We start from the raw sequence: 17855 nt of genomic DNA on the forward strand, positions 1-17855 counted from the left end.
CCACCACGACTTGTAAGTGAATCTTTGAGTTCTGTTGACGTTTGTGCCAAATTTGAAGCTTTTCTCTCAAGGTGTTCCTGAGATACGGTGTTGAAAAAAGGGGTCTGAAAGGCAAATGTGATGCCCCCGGTCCTTGGCTGTGTTGCGTCGAAGCATTAAAACAAGCTTCAAATAACAGTTTAGATGTTCCGGACTGATGTCTGATGATGTATTCATTCAGCATTAGCATCCTTTAGATTATTGCGTAGGCTACAAAGTTCCTTCCGCTGTGATGAGTAGCAGAGGTAACAGAGCTCTGTGACTCCCTCCAGGCTGGACACCAGCAGGTGGCCCATATGTGACATACAGACAGGCATGTAAACACAGAGACAAACACACAATGTTCCTGCGATCTGTGGCTGGCACACTGTGACCTTAGAGAACAGTGCTAATGTCGAGTTAGTAAACAACAAGGGATCAATGGGAAATCCTCTTTTCATACCACACAGTAGTTGACTTAATAACCAGCAGCCTGTTTGAGATGCAAAAATCCTGATTATCATTTGGGTTAATGGATTCAATACGGCCTTGAAATGGTAACAGGTTTTGACTCTCAATTACCTCAGTAATTAGCTTAGGGTCACTGTTTACAAATGTTTATGTGAAAGCTGCAGACGGCCGGTCACACCATCCATCGCCGTCTAGATGTCATTTTTATTCATTCGTGAGATTTGTTTTTCTTTTCCTCAGTGTTGGAAAAGAAGATTCTCATGGGTGTTGGGTCTCGGTGAGAAAGATTAATACACACATGTGACTTTAGTGAGACGTAATTGACTTGGCAGTTGGGGGGTTTTGGAGGCAAGGATATTGTCAGACAACATTTAAGTTCTACAGACTGTAACTGTGAACATATTGAACTCCATCCAGGGAGGTGGAACCTGATATTTGGGTTTAGCGTGAGGGAGCAGGCTAATGCGTGCACTGTGGTGCTAATATCAGTCCCTGCATCCCCTAGGTGCCACTAAAGAAACTACACTCGTACAACATGCATAAATATATATCATATATTGTATTACAATAATATTTTACTTTAATTACAGAATATTTATGTAGAATGATATGATTTTTTTTTCCCTTTTATTCCTTGTTCTACCCAGAGCTGTGTCTGCACATGGCTCACTAGGTAGAATATTAAATTATATCAGCATAGATGCTGGTACGATATGCCGGCTATTTTTTTATTTTTTGTAAAAATGGTTTCAACACATGTTTTGATTGCACTGAATCTCTGGTGGATCTGTAATAGTTGTAACTGCCGGCACCAGGAGTAGCTGCATGAGGGTGGTACAATTCATCAGCCCAGTCTGGGTCATGCCCTGGGTCATGACTCTCTTCTTATGGGCTCTTACGTATGTTAAAACCCCCTCAGGACTTCTATGTAAATTTAACTGCATTGTGACCTGGGTGAGAGACAATGGCCTCATCTCTATGATAACACGGCCTTTATGCTGGACAAAGAACGTCATCTAAGATATTGCTGTCTCCTGGTCACAGGGTGTTCCCAGTGTGCATGGCAGTAAGCGGGGCTTGACCTTGTTGTTCTTTATTATCTAAGCTGCCTGTGTCAAAGTGTTAAGTTTAAGTGTATGCAATACCCTGTGAGCATTTCTGCTTCCTGGCGCCAGAGCAAAGAATACATTAAATGAGGGAATGGAGACTGAGGAGTGATCATTTCAGAATATCCTTCACTGTGGAACCGATGAAGCGACTGTGAGCACTGAGGGAACAGCAGCTTTCAGTCTCACACGGTCCTGACTTCGAACCACAATCTGGAACACAATTTTCCTGCCTAAAATAAGCGGCATGTAGGCCACAACTGCACATCACAGCAAACATGCAGTAATTAAGCCCAGTCTCTTCATGTTCATAGTACACACACACACACACACACACACACACACACACACACACACACACACACACACACACACACACACACACACAAAAAACTAGCTTGTGTGAAATGGATGCCCTAACACGCCATCCAAGTAAAGCTACCCCCAAATATTAGGTGTGACAGGAACACAGCCTGTAGATGTTTCTAATTACCGCTGCTTATCCTGTGAAGGGTCGTTGGGGGGGGGGGGGGGGGGTGGAGCCTATCCCAGCAGCCCTCAGGTAAGAGGTGGGGTTCACCCTGGACGGGTCACCAGTCCATCACAGGGCCAACACGTATAGACAGACAACCATTCACACTCACAGCCACGCCTACGGTCAATTTAGAGTATCAATCAGCCTCGTCCCCTCTTGATGTCTCTGGACTGTGGGAGGAAGCCGGAGTACCGGAGAGAACCCACACAGGAACGGGGAGAACATGGAGACTCCACACAGAAAGACCCCGTGCTCCAGCCGGGGCTCGAACCCGCAGCAGTTTGTTAATTATGTCCCTATTTTGAGTAAGTAACCAGCACGCCTGGCTCTCTCAGTCCAAATACGATTGCAAAACGTTAAAAAAAAAATTTCAAAGCTCCAAAAGAGAAATCCATGATGGATGGCGTGACTGGGGAGGGGAGGATTTTATGATTACTTGTCTCAAGTAATCATTGTTGTATTGAATCTTGCTTCTGTCATAGGATATGGACTGCAAAGAGCTTCTCAAGTTTGTTAACTCAAGAGTGTTGTCACAAGCTACCTTTTAATGGCAGTAACGCTGTAATGTAATGAGTTACTCTTAAAAGAAGTGAAACTGGCCTCATCCCTTTCCTAACCAGTCTATGGTTCTAATTGGTTGAGGTAAGTCGGACAGGATTTATGATTATCTTTTTCAAAGAATTTCTCAAAATGCCAACGTTTTCCTCGGAATATCTGCCCTCAACAATGAAATCATACATTAACAGTTCACTCGTTAGTTTCTGTAAAATGCAGTCAACTATAGATTCAATCAAATGTCAACGTGAAATTATTCTCTCACTGCTCCCAGTAGTTAATGTTTGCTGCCCAAACATAACAAACTGCAGTCCTCCGACTCTACTTCAGGGGTTAACCCAGCCAAGGACGTTATATCTGCTTCCAGAGGAGCTCTGCCTCTCAGAAATGTTTGTTTAACCAAAATGCCAATCTGCCCCCGAACAACTGCCGTCAAGATGCCCTTGACCCCCAGCTGCTTTGCTGGAGCTTCTCAGCCGTTGGCTTCGGTTGTTCGCAGCAGCACCGGGGAGTAAGTGTGTGTGTGTGTGTGTGTGTGTGTGTGTGTGTGTGTGTGTGTGTGTGTGTGTGTGTGTGTGTGTGTGTGTGTGTGTGTGTAAATGAACAACTGTGAGGTATGCTGGTGCTGAGAATGAGCATGCGTGCTGCTGTGGTTAAAGGTTAAAAAATTCTTTAACACTGACAAGTGACTTTACATTTCCTTTTAAGGTCCATTTGTAGGAATATGGACTTCCACTCCTGGCACTTTTCTTCCTCACATTGTACCTGTGGGATATGAATAAGTCATCAGAGGAAAAGTCTTTATTTTGTCAACCAGCTGAATGTTAAACGCTGGTGCCCCCCCCCCCTTCCACCCTCCCCACCCCAGCTGAGTGGAAGGTAAGTGGGAGGTTTTGTCCCACAAGAGGAGCCATTTACTGCATTTCTGCTGCTGTGAAATTTCTTTTATTTACTTTTAATTCTACTTCCTTGTAATTGTACAACATAACCCCCACCAGGTCAAAAATAGTGTTTGATATAGCACTCATTCATAATTCAGAGTTCAGTGACTTACTTTGATGCCAGGGACTGTTTTTTTTAGCTGCAGAACACGAGTGTGGGCAGCTAATGTGATTATGGTGTGAGCAAAAATACTGATGGGACAGAGGGGACTTATATGGGAAATAGTGGGTAAATTAAAGCTAACGCAACATTTGCCCAACTGTATGAATGGGTCACGCTCACAGCCGTAACTTGCAGGCAGAAAACACACATGAATACCTCTTCCAAAGCGCTATGATGTCATCAGATCAAGATCAGTTCTGAAACGAGCTTTTCCTTAACCGAAGTTCTGGTGTTCTAGTTTCCTCTGGCCTGGATGGGGGTCCATACCTGCTCTATGGGATGGGTCTGCAGGTGGGGAGCCAGATGTGATCGGGTGTCTTAGTTGCTGTACTAGCACCACCTCTGGAAAGTTGAGGCGCCTGTTTAAGGGTGAGGAACTGGAGAGAATAGTATGATCTTCCCATGCTTTTGGACAGTAGATGTGGCCGAAGACTTCGCTTGTGACAGGGGAAGCACGTGGTTGTCCGTGGTGTTGATCGGGTGAATTGGCAAAGTCGGGGAGAAAATTTTGGGGGGGGGGTAACATATTCATACCCACTTTTATTCAGTCACAATCAGTTCCCAATTTTGTGTGCTACCCCCGAACAGACACACAAACTGATGTTAATCATCACCTCACTGGCAGAAATAACAATGTTTTGCCAAGGTTCCTGGTAACACAGTTTATTTCATGCAAAAAAAAAATGCAATTTATTATTTTTTCTTTATCTTTTCTTGTCCTTCAGCACAAATATAAATTGGCCTGCTTTCATCCGCGATTGATTTTTTTGTTTTTACTTAAAATAAATGAGCATTAAGCTCAGCTACATCCAGTAAGATTTAAAAAGGAGGAGAAGTTCTGATCAGTGTTAAATCAGTGAATGTAAAGATTCATGTAACCTTTTCTGACTCAGACACACAGAGTTGAAGGATTTCCCAAATATTCTTTACTTGTCTGACTTACAACTTGAGACCTGAGCTTCTCTTTTGGTATTAAAATTAGCAAGGCTTGCAGGTTTCACTCAAGAAAAACAGTAATGTGCCCTTTTTCTATTTTTGCTCACACATCAGACAACACCCCCAACCCCCCCCCCCCCCCCACACACACACACACACACATACACATCACACCACCACCACCAACTCCCCCCACCCCTTTTCTAACTCCGTCTGTCTGCTGAGCACAAGGCAGATCCAGGACCATAATGCTTTGTTGTGACCTGTCCGTGACCCCGACGGGTATTCTGCTGTGCCCTCTGCTGAGTGTGTGTGTGTGTGTGTGTGTGTGTGTGTGTGTGTGTGTGTGTGTGTGTGTGTGTGTGTGACATGTCTGCTCCAGTATATGAGAGGTTTAATTTCTTCCTGTGTGTGTCAGTGTGTGTACATTTCAGGTTATGTGCATTACTTTTCTACATGATAGCAAATCCCTGTGGATTAGCTTGTGCTAGCTAGAAAACACTTGCTGGGCAAAGGGCAAGGTTAACCTGTATGTTCAGACCATTGATGTTTGTATTTGTGTGTGTGTGTGTGTGTGTGTGTGTGTGTGTGTGTGTGTGTGTGTGTGTGCGCGCGCACGTGCGTGTGTGTGTGCACTAACATCACAACTGCAGAATTGTTTGATGTGGATTAGCATGTAATATTGCATGTGCAAGTTTTGACTTTGTTTTGTGTGTGTGTGTGTGTGTGCGAGTGTGTTTGTGTGCGCGTGCACTAGCACATCATTCTGTGGGCTAGCTGCCGTGGTTCATAGCTCCCAGGGAGATCCATGACCGAAGATCCTCAAGTTTAGGGTTCATCCTCAGTTCACAGATAGGTTCAACGGCCGGTCAGCGGGCCACTGGTAGAGCAGCCTCATTCTCTCTCTCTCTAATACCCCACCACCACACACACACACACACACACACACGCACGCACACACACACACACACACACACACACACACACACACACACACACACACACACACACTCTCCCTTTCTTTACATCCAGCTCTCTACTGACATGCTTCCTGTCTCTCTTTAACTTAGCTGATCTTTTGCCTTCTGTTTGACCCTGGCTGGAGCAGTCAGGTGCCAAAGCAGCTTTATAAAAACAAGACTTTGTGTTTGGTGAATCCTGAACATGTTCTTGCAAGTGAATGTTCTCTGTTGCATCATTTACCAGCTTAGGAAACTCACTAGAAATCTAAATCCCCCTGCATTGCAACTACTACTACTATGGTCCATATGTTTTTAATATAATTGGTGATTATTCTCTCTTGCTCTTTTAATTTACATTGTCTGTATGTTTGTATGCAACTGTGTTTTGTGTAAAACAAATTGCTCTAAAGCAGGGATGCTTAAGTACACCACCCCAGTTACAGTACAGGGGTTGAAAGGAATAAAGTATTCAAAAATACATTTAAAAAAAATACGATTTTTGAATCCTAAATTATTTTTGCTTACACTTTAACTCATGTGATGTGTGCTCTACCTCCTACCAACAGAATTCACACAGCTACAGAAATACATTGAAAAACTTCTCTTAAGGGGGCAAAACGCCCGCTTATTTTTAACTCTACACTTTGAAATACTTTCACTTAGAGTATAGTAGTGTATATGGAGTATATAGTTTGCCTGAAACTATTCATACTTTGGCTCAAGCATAAAAATAAATTAAAAATAATACAAATAATTGCATCGAGGGATAAATCAAGGGTCAAATTGCATCATATTGTTTTTGACAATCACATTATCATTTTAGAGTAGTTATACAGAATCAGATCAAGTTAAAAAGTTAAATATTGTCGTGGAAGAGGAAAATGAAAACGTGTAGATTCAAAAAGTATTTCACTGCTTTATTGAAATTTTTTGAATGCTCTTCTTTCCCCTTTTTTTCCCCTTTTTGTGTTAAAAAGGCAACTCGCTTGTCACTGAAAACCCAAGATTTTGATCGTTGGCTTGAATTGACTCAACTCATTAATCCTTTTTCGTTCAGGTCATTTATCCACTTCATATAAATTAACCTGAGAGCTTTTGTTTTGGTTTTATGATTGGAATTTTGATGAGTCCTTTTCTGCTTGACTAGCATGTGCCGTGAGCCTGATGACCATTATGTCTGCAAAATTTAATCAGAAACCCTTTGTCTCTCATTACAGCAAAAGGATGACCTATTTCAGCAGCTGACCTCGAATAAAACCGTGCCAAGAGTTTTGCGTCTCCATTTGCGAGCCCCTTTTTTTGTGGGGAAATTTAAGTGAACGATCTTAGACTGACAACATTAAAACCACAGAGGAATTAGAATTATTGACAACACTAAATGACATCATGTTGCATCCGGTCACATACACTGATGTAATTTGATTTTAAGGGCGGTGAGATTATCAGGAATGACACTGATCTTGTTTAAAATAAAAAAGTTCAGAAACTGCTTTCATCCTGACTGGCCTTGACGTCACTTTTGATCTTCTCAAAATATAAATTTAGCACGTAGTGAATGATTACGTTCAGGTCATTAAATACTGCTAGATTTTTAACAAGGAACACACAGAATATCACTCAGTTTTTAACCGCATCGCATCGGCTCCAGTCCTACCTCAAGCTCTGGATGGTCGTGGTCCCTCTGACATCACCGACGCTCTGTTGTTTTATAATCCATCATGAGAGCTTGGGTCAACTAACGCAGGTCTTCTAAAGATTCCAGAAGTCTCCCAGAACACAAATTAGGAAGCTACTTTCATCCACTACACACCTAAATGGGGATCAACGTGCCAAAAAGTACTAGAAACACAATTAATGGAGGACAAGAACAACAAACTTTTTAATTTAGCTTTTAATAACAATGTTGTTTTTTATGTATTTTGTCCTTACGTCTGTTGGTGTGTGTGTGTGTGTGTGTGTGTGTGTGTCTGTCTGTCTGTCTGTCTGTCTGTCTGTCTGTCAGTCTGTGGCTACTTAAACGACAAAACTTGCCTGTATATATTTATCTTTTTTTGTGCACTGACATGCTTAAGAACTTTGAGCATATTATGTAAAGGAGAGTACTATACGAATGCATTTGCTTTCTTAATAATATTATTATAAACATTTTTTGAATCATCGTTATTGTTATTAAGCAGATGCGTCCTGTCTGCCCTGGCTGTGTGACTCAATACCACCAGAAATCGCTGAAAAATATCTTAAATAAGTCCAAAATAAGTTGCAGCTTGATTATTTTCATCAAGCAAATGTTTTCACTGACATCAATTCAATTTGACTGTTTAAATTCTTGTTTTATGTGTCATTTTTAGCCGCAGCTCTGTTGTGGACTCCCACAGGAAGAACAAAGGCAACTGCTAGGATGTGATCAAGTGTTGTTTTGGTTTCACCAAACCACAGCCAATCTCTCAGCGGGCTTTGCCATAACTGACGGTGCTTGTTTTCTCACCGTAGTCGACCCTTCCCCCCCACCTCCCCACCACCCTGCCTGTGTGCTCTGATGTTGCCCAGCTTGTTAAACCAGCCCATTGGCTTTGATCCAACAGGGATAATGCCAGATTGAAGGGGTTAGAGACAGGGTAAGAGTTTAGGCCTAGCACATGATACAGCCCGGACGTGACACCGGACAAAACAAAGCAGTTACACTTTATAGGCTTAGTAAAGCACAGACTCCTTCTACACATGTTGTGCTGTATAGATTTGGTAAGAAATTGAGGGATAATATTGGCCAGAATTTTCCCAGACGAAACACGGTAAAGCCAAAGAACTTCCTCCTAATCTTCCTGATCATATCACATGTTCTTTATCCATTCATGTTTCTTTATTGAAATCAATATTTTGGTGCGAGGATTTTGAGCAGTGGAGGTTTGGAGCTTGTGGCTGATCAGATGCCACCTTTTTCTTTCACCTAAATTATATAATTTGAGTTATTCCGAGTAGAAACAGATACATTTTTGAAGATTCATATGGTGTGCGCATGGGGAAACATAGGAAGTTGTGGGACAGGTAGCTCTTTTGCATATTACACTGAACTGTGGGCTCAGCAATGGCACCTGGTGATGGCGATGAAACCATCTTATCAAGCTCTGCTGCCTCTGCTCTTTGGCTCCCGTTGCGATATCGTATTGCTGAGTCTCACTTTGCATGAGAAATCGAAGAGCCGTCCCGTTCTTTATGGCCACTGCCCGCGACCTTTTTCAACCCAGCGAATTAACCTAGAGGCGTATCAGCTGCGCTGGCCCTTTTCTCCCAGAGCCTGTCCTATTAAATGACGGAGGAGCACGGTGCGGGTCACACTTAAGTAACCTTATCTTGTAATTGGGTTCAAGGTTAAATGACCCTGGTGCATGGAGGTCCAGGGGTGAAGGTCAAAATGTCAGGCAGAAGGGGTAACTTTTAATCACTGATGGGGCTGGAAATCAAGGCCTGGGATTCTGCTATCTGGCTGGGTTTGACCCGCCCACCCCATCACCTCCTGCCTCACCCCCTGTCACCCACATGAAGCTGTCCATGCAGCCTGGAGCAGGGTGGGATTCAAGGGGGTTGAATGGAGCAGTTGCCAGGCAACCCATTTCAAGCCAAGGTCTTGCAAGCTTTTAACCTTAGCACAAATCGACATAGACAGCAATTGGGCTAATATTCATCGAGCAGATGGGAAAATTAGGGGCAAGTCTGCTTGCAGGAGATAGAGAAGAGGCACGTTGTTGGCCTAACGGTCATAGCATCACTCCGACTCTAATTGAATGTATGCACTGCACAGGAAAAGCTCTGAATATGGGGGAAAGCATAACAGGGAAATAGCAGTGACAAGCTTTTCAGAGAAGCAACATCTCATCAGACTTTGGCACGCCTTCCTCTCCTGATATTCTCCTTCTTTTCATCATGCATAATAACTTCATCTCTCTCTTTCCTCATGGGTGTATTTCTTTCCCTCTTTTCCTGTATCCACCCTTTCCAGAGGGATTTTGTTGTAAGGTATTCAATTGGTTCCTTGCATGGTTTGTTTTCTAGTAATAAACAACAAAAATTGGCGCTGAGGTCTGGTGTCCCCTTACATGTGATGTCGTTTAAAATTAGCACGATGGGATATTTTTCACCCCGCGTCTATTACAATGGACGAAAACATGATCCATAGTTTCACATTTCTTAGATTGCTCTGACGAATAACCATAATCATTCAAACATCCCATGAAATAACAGCAATCCTTTAATTTTCACAACTGCCATCCCTCCCACCTTTCCTCCCTCCCTCCCTTTTAGAGAAGGAGATGGATGACCACTGGTGGAGGGGTTCAGGCAGCATGACCCATAGACCTATCCATTGCCAAGGGCGAGGAAATAGCCCAGATTAAAGAGCTTGTAAATAATGGCCCATAAACATCTGCCTGTTAGCCCAGCCAATCCATCTCAGTCTCCCATCTGGTCCTCTCTTTCTCTCGCACTCTCCCACTTTTGATTTCCTTATTGTGAATGGTCCACAGGGCAAATGCATCATCAGACCAAAGTCAGTCATATTCCAACACAAACAAACAGTGAAATTGACCCTGAGGTCATGTACAGTTCAAATCCCCACCAGTCACAGCACCCATGACTCAACCCAAAGACAACAATGGAGAGCATTAGCTTTATTTTCCTTCCTTGAGTTTCCTTCCATTTATTAAAGCCTGTGTGTATGTTGGTTTGTTAGATTAGCATGTGGCTAACCTCAGCCACAAAGCAATTATTTTTGCATGATTACAGTTCTGCCCTCTTTGATGGCAGAGTAAAACCTACACTGGGGCTTTTATTAGCACAATTAGAACCCCACCCTAATTAGTGATTAGGCATTGTTAATGTACAGCTCTCAACATCTGCTTTGTGCACTTTCTCTGATCCCCTCCCATGGCAAAATAGTCTGGCTTGAGCTGTGTCGATCGACCCCTAGCACCACTGTAGCCACTTCAGTTTTGGCCAGACTGCAGGTGGTAAATCAGAGCAAACAAAGGCCCGTTCGCTGGCTGACTGAGGCTGCGCTCACATGCCAAAAAGCCTAATGCCCTGTAAATGCTTTGGCTTTCATGTTGCATCCAAGGCTTAAACAGCTTCCCCGCTAATTACATAAACATTTCAGAAGTTCTCTACCTTTTTTCATGTAATCTTCAAAACGTTTTATGCTGAGCAGGTTATGTGGAGTACAATCAGCTTTACATCAGGGCGGGCATGAGGGCAACCTGAGATTGGCGGCTCAGCTCTGTGCGGATGAAGGTGATGATTCCCAGTGGGAACGGCTCTAATATTAAATACATTTGCATTACAAAGAATCATTTGGTTTTATGTAAATGCATGGAATATTGCTTAATGAGGTGAGATGAAAAAGAAAACTTATCACACCACCTAGAAAGCTGTATAGATAGAATACGTGTCAAAGGATGCGTAATGACTTTTACATACAAGAACTGACAATCTGAAACATCTATACCGTCTTTATGTGCACACTCACTCCTTTTGCAGTTGTTGTGCTTACCTCTGCAAAGCAGCACCTTGGTGTTGGACAGGAGTGTGTGGAAGTAATTGTTATCTGCAGTGCATGCAAAACTGAAAATGAATGAAATGCAAGCTAGGAGAATCACAAAATAATGTATCGATCCCATTGAACTTAATTGCACAAGTAGCAATCTGGTTGGTTTTTTTTTTCTAAATAGCCCAACGGACAGTGTCGACCTGCACGTGAGCTGTTGTAAGTTGCTAAAAAGCATTACGTCTTTGTGAAAACATGGTGTTTTTGGATTTTTATTTTTTGGATACAGGACAGATATGGTGATATTCTGTCACTTTATCATCAGCAAATCCCATCACAAGAGCAAAATATGAATTGATCCTGTAACAGTGTCTGTGTAACCAAAGCTCTCTACAGTGTTTTCTCCATGCCAGAGACCTCTATTATTCTCCAAAAACTAGTAAAAAGAGATAAATGAACCACACTGTTACAATTTATTACCATGAATAGGATCTGGGCAGTTTGTTTTGAATCCGTCCCCCACACTCTATCCTGCCATCATAAATAATCGAAGGAAAAAGAAGCAAAAAAGAAACCTCCTGTTTTAGTTTGCTTTATACTTTGTTGCAAAGCTGTTTTAGAAATAAATAAAAAACTTTAAATGAATGTTTGTCCGTCTCTTTTTAAAGATCAAAATGATCAGGGATGCAACTGTTTGCCATATGGGTCCGTGAGAGAAGTTATAAATGCAAATATTACCAAACATAAATTGGAAGAATCTTTTAGCTCGTATATTTAAAAAGCTTTATTTAAAAGGTGCTGTAGTGTCTGCTTCTATCAGATAGGTAGGCGTCCTCCCGGGGGCACACGAATGTCGCCATAGATACAAATTCCATATGTTATTAAATGTAAGCAATGACCTTAGAATTGATGCACTATACCTCCTAGCAAAAGAAGAATATGGGGGTAAATGTCATAACTGCAATCATGATTTAATTTCACCAGCAACAATATTTGCATACAGCAGGCAGAGCTCAGAAAAATCTAGAGAACAATGCGTCACAGCCCTTTGGAGGAGTTTTGTTTCCAATCAAGGACTTACAAAAACTAATTAATCAATGCACAGAATGTGTTTAGTGGTTTACAGTGAATCATCAATCTATTCCCACTCCAACGAGGCTTAAATGTATGAATGAGCCTTTGCCGAGTCGATTTTGCAGGCAGGTAAGTTGCAACTAAAGCAACACGAGAAGACGAGGAGGAACACTGGCCTTCACGTCTTAAATGAGCCCTCTAACCTCACACTGTCAAAATGAGTGATATACCATCTTAGCGCCGGAACTCACTCAAGGTAAGGTGTCCAATGATGTCGCCTTATGTGTCGTGCTTTTATGCATCTCAAAATTGCACCATATTCTACTCTTGATTGTTTTATGTTTTTTGTTTTAAAGTCATAAAATTTTTCATTCCGAAACCTTTTTCCTCGAAAATCCCCACCCCCCCCCTCCCTTTTTTAAAGTCATGCTTAGCTTCAATTTATGAGCTGCCATTTTGACCTAGTGAATGACCCCACACTTTAAACATATTCCAATGGAGCCAACACATTTATTTGCCAGATAAATCACTGCTTATGAAATGCTGGTGGAAGTGCAAGGTCAAAGCTGCGGAAGGGGATAAAAATGAAATCTAAGAGATAGTGGGTCAAGATGAGTGCCAACATCTATGTCTTCTGAGTTGGTAAACACAACTTAGATGCAGATTTGAATTTTCTTGCATGGGTTTATCTAAAGGAGTTGCACACGGAGCAGGCAGAAGGTCACAGCCAGTGTCTTTTTAGAGAAGTGGTTTCATAAAGTGATCTAGAATCTTTCTTTATTTGTTCATGTGCATGAAAATATCTAGACTTTCATAATACATAGTGGTAATTAGAGGAATCATCCCATGGCTCTCCCACCATCCATCTTCTTCCACTTATTCCTGTAAAGGGTGGTGGGGGGACTGGAGCCTATCCCAGCGGCAAGGGGCGAGAGGCGGGGTTCACCAGTCCATCGCAGGACCAACACATAGAGACAGACAACCATTCACACTCACAGTCACACCTACGGTCAATTTAGAGTATCAATCAACCTCGTCCCTTCTTGATGTCCTTGGACTGTGGAGGAAGCTGGAGTACCAGAGAGAACCCACACAGGAACAGGGAGAACATGGAGACTCACACAGAAAGATCCCGTGCTCCAGCCGGGGCTCAAACCCAGAACCTTCTTGCTTTGAGGCGACAGTGCTCACCACTGCACCACTTTGTCACCCGGATTTCCCTTTCCGGCTTTCCATTCTCCACACATTTAAGCTGCAGATGAACACACAGTTAGCGCTTCTTATTTCTGTAAAAACTTCCACAAAAGAGGAAGTACACAGTTTAGTTTTATTTCCGTCTCTTTAGGGACATAAACAGGATCAAATGTGGTGCAGCTGTGGAAAATCTATTTTCAGCAAATTCAGACTTACCAGCATTTGATACCTACATTTGTCATAATGCAAGGTGACTGTATTCACTTGAGCGTAGATTAACGTTAATTCGGCAGGAGCTAATCCAACTTGGTGCCAAACAGCCCATTGTTTTGCCAACCTCTAACAAGCTTAACCTTCTTCCTATTCTCATGAGATACTCAAGGTACCTTTATAAATATAAATTTACAAATTTATCAGCAATTTGTTTTGTGCATAATCCCATGAATGTCCTGCAACACAAGCAATTACTTTGCTTGCACAAACCTCTGTTGCGAGAAACCTGAGCAAAAGGCCAGTCATCCGTTTATTGTCTGTGGAAATGCTCTCATTTTGTGACTGGTTAGGTCGAGGAATAAACGTAATCCTGGTACACAGTTTATGTACAATATATATCAATCACTAATATTCACCTGTAAGATAATAACAATTTACATTGTGAGTACTTTACCAAATAGTACCATGATGAATGAAATGAAATGCACATTCACCTCATTTAATTCTTCATGGGTGGCAGTTTAAGCGGGGATCACCAGGATATGCTAATTTGATTTGTCTGACCAACCAGCCAATAGGGCGGCTTATCCATGACCTCTGAACTTATGGGTTTTCCAGTTGGCTGATCAGGGCTAGAACCTTCACTTGACCCCCTCTGCCTGTATGGTAATGTCATATTTGGTGGCGGGACACTGATGACAAGAGCAACACCACTCAAATGGCCTGTGGTCACACTTCGTTTTCGTGTGAATATAATTAGAACCCATGGAAACTACGGACTAGAGGAATTAATATGGAGGGAGACAGTACATTCATCATCGACCAGCCCTCAATTTGAGGTGTTCTAATATGACGCTCGCATGTCCTTAACAATTTTACAGCTCTCAAATAATCAATGGCCACACATAACAAAGCATGTGCTCCTGTGTCCTATAAGTATGGGCCAAAGAGCAAAGGGGCAGAATGTGTGCAAGCCTCCATTGCAGGAGATGTGAGTCAGTGTGTCCCAATAGTCCTGGAGTAGACTTGTGTGTGTGTGTGTGTGTGTGTGTGTGTGTGTGTGTGTGTGTGTGTGTGTGTGTGTTGTTGTTGTTTTTTATTAACAGCGTACAAAATTACCCCCTTAAACTTCCTCAGTTGCTTAAAAGTACATTTTGTAGGTAATCTCCACACTCTAGTACTTCACATTTCATTCTTCCAGAAGGTCGGTAGTCCACACCTGGTGTAAGAAACAAGGAATTACTAACTTCTTTAACAGCTGAGGGATAAAAATTGTTTCAAAACTATGGCAACATACTTTTCAATAGTCAAGAAGAAGTGGCCAAAATGACATTCCTCTGGCACGTGGCTGGCCTGGGCCGCTGCTCCCTCACGCTATAGGGGCTCACTATCATTTGATGAAGAGCTCCGCACAGAGTTGTACACTGTAACTCCAGGTTCTGTTAGCTGGTTAAAGCGCCCTGGGGAAAGATTGGAGTAGAGACTTGCCTCCTTTGTTCAGGTGCTTACAAATAGTACCTTTAATCCTATCTGAGTGAACTACACGCATACATACATGCCATGAACTTGGTCTTTCTCTAACGAGACATTCTGGAGATTATTTATCAATCACTTATGAGGCGTGGACCAATGTCGACATGTGTTGGAAAATGGGGATAATCTCCATGCCAGGTAGTGCCGATGATAGTAGGTAGACAGTAAAAGGGATTTCCTGGTCAGACTCCAAAGCCCTGTGAAAGCATGCAGGGCTTTACATGGAAGCACTGCGATCAGAGCTCTGGAGCTCAATTAGCTACTGTTGTGGGTTGAGGCGGAGAGCGCGTAGAGGTCCAAATCCTCTCTTGCAGGCCCAGCTGGGAGGATTAAGACTGGTTCCTGTCCTGTGGCTGACCTCTTCAAAGCATGCACAGATGTCCTGATCCCCCTCCACACACCCACCTCTCACCAACACACACGCACACACACACACACACACACACACACACACACACACACACACACACACACACACACACACACACACACACACACACACACACACACCCCTCTACTCGAACTCTCTCTTGACCCCACAACCAAAACAAAGCACTCAGGTGACATCTCTTATCACAAGAGCACTCAGCCACTCTTTGAATTGGTATCTCAAGTATCTCATCTCCACTGCAGTACATCTTTCTCCTTCTTGGTCCCTCTGTCTGCCCTCCGGTCCTGAGAGGGCTCCCGTCTGGTGTCAGCTGTCACTATGACACCGAGCATGGTCAGACTTCTGAATGACCTTAGGATGGAAATGACTCTCTCCATCTCTATACACTGCTGCCCTTTGATTATGGAGTGTTTTCAGACCAAAGGTCAAAAGGCACTAGCAAAGACACTGAACGTGAGATTTTGGATGAATCATCTCAGTCAAAATAGGAAGTACACACTTTATATGGAGATTGCCAAGAGGTCCTCTGAGGTCGCTGGTGGTCCTTCGAGGTTATGACCCTTTTTTAAGGCTATAAGTCATGTCTTGCTCAAAATAACGGCCACCCAATCAGCTTCATTTGAGGCTAAGAGGGGCGCGATGGACAATGAATGGATTAAGATCATTCTCAGGGCACAATCAAAGGCTGCTTTCAACCAGTAAAGACCCTCATAGATCCTCTGAGAATAATTCAAATGTGAGATTAGATAATTATTTTCTGTATTCATACCTTCTTTGGTGGGCTGATACTGCGTTCATTTCCCAAAAAGACTAAACAGAGGGAAGGACGGGGCAGCATGGGACTGTCCTTTCCTGCTAAAGAGGACAGAGAGTTTTTCTCACGTGAAGTGGCAACTGCATGACATGTTATTACTGCTTGAAAAATGCATTTTAAGAAGTTTTAATTGCATTGTGTAAGTCCCCACTCCCTCTTGTTAGCAACTCAGTGAATGTGGGTTTTGTCAGTGTATGTTCACAGCTGCGACTGTAGCGGTGTAGTGTGTTCAACAGTTTTTTTAGCAGCAGCTGCAGCGCTCAGTTGCTAGTTTCTGAATCAAACAGCCTTTCATTAGCATGTCTATTTAATTGATCCGAGCACATCTGAATCTCCTGAAATAAAACTTCTACAGATCAATTAGTGACACAAATGCTAAGCGCTATTTGTCAGCGAATAAATGGTAAAACTTTTCAAAACTCAAGCCTGCTTCTGTACTTAAAGGAGCATTTCTGAAGAATGTCTCCTGAAAGGTACATTTGTTACCTCAAAGGTTGAATATTGGTCCTCCAGAGGCTTGAAGTCTTCCTTTATGCAGACTGAAAGGCCACCAAATAAACTTAAGGGGACATAATTGTCTTTCAAAAATGTTTCTCCCATTGAGATTTCAATCTCTTTAAATAGTAAACCAGTACCTTTATTTCTGTGTGTAGGTGTGCTACCGCCTCCTACTGTGGTTTGTAGTGACGTGTTACGTTCACTTGGATTTTTCTCTGTGTGAAAACAAACCATTTCAAGGGGGAAAGGTTCCAAGTTGGCAGACTCATCAAACGAACCATTGATGTCAAAGGGCCCTCAGTCTCACTAAAGGTGGACCAGCTATTCTCATCTGAGGGACTCCCACCCCTCCTGACCCGGTCTGTTCTTTGAAACCTCTTTACCATCTTATCAGCCATCAGCTCCTCATCTCTCCTGCTCATCCTCCAATCTGTCCATCTTCAATTTCCGCTGTCACTTTTGCACTCGTCTCTGCTGCTCCATCCCTCCATCACCGCGCTCTTCCTCATTCCATCCATCGCTCCCTCCCCTCCCTCATTACCCCCCACCTTAGCACAAGGCTGTCAGAGTTTTAGGGATCCGGTGAGCTGTGAAATCGCACAAATTGCTGTTGCTTTGCGTCTGGCCCAGCAACAGAGGGGGGAGATAGACAGTGAAGGAGAAAGAGGGAGGAAGCGAGAGAGAAAGAGAGAGAGAGAGAGATAGAGAGAGAGAGAGAGAGATTTTATGCTTCAACACTTCTAAACCTGAATCCTTTCCCTCCACCCCTGCCCCTTCACTCAGACATGGACAAGCACATGCACAGCTGCAAGACTGCATATCCACCCACTACAACTCAGATCCCTCCACCCCCCCTCCCAACACACATATACATCGTCAGCTTCTTCACCCCCACCATCACCACCACCTCTGAACATG

Source organism: Aulostomus chinensis, chromosome 11, assembly GCF_037954235.1.
Source record: "Aulostomus chinensis isolate RoL2024-O1b breed Wild chromosome 11, RoL_Achi_v1.0, whole genome shotgun sequence".
Lineage (NCBI taxonomy): Eukaryota > Metazoa > Chordata > Actinopteri > Syngnathiformes > Aulostomidae > Aulostomus > Aulostomus chinensis.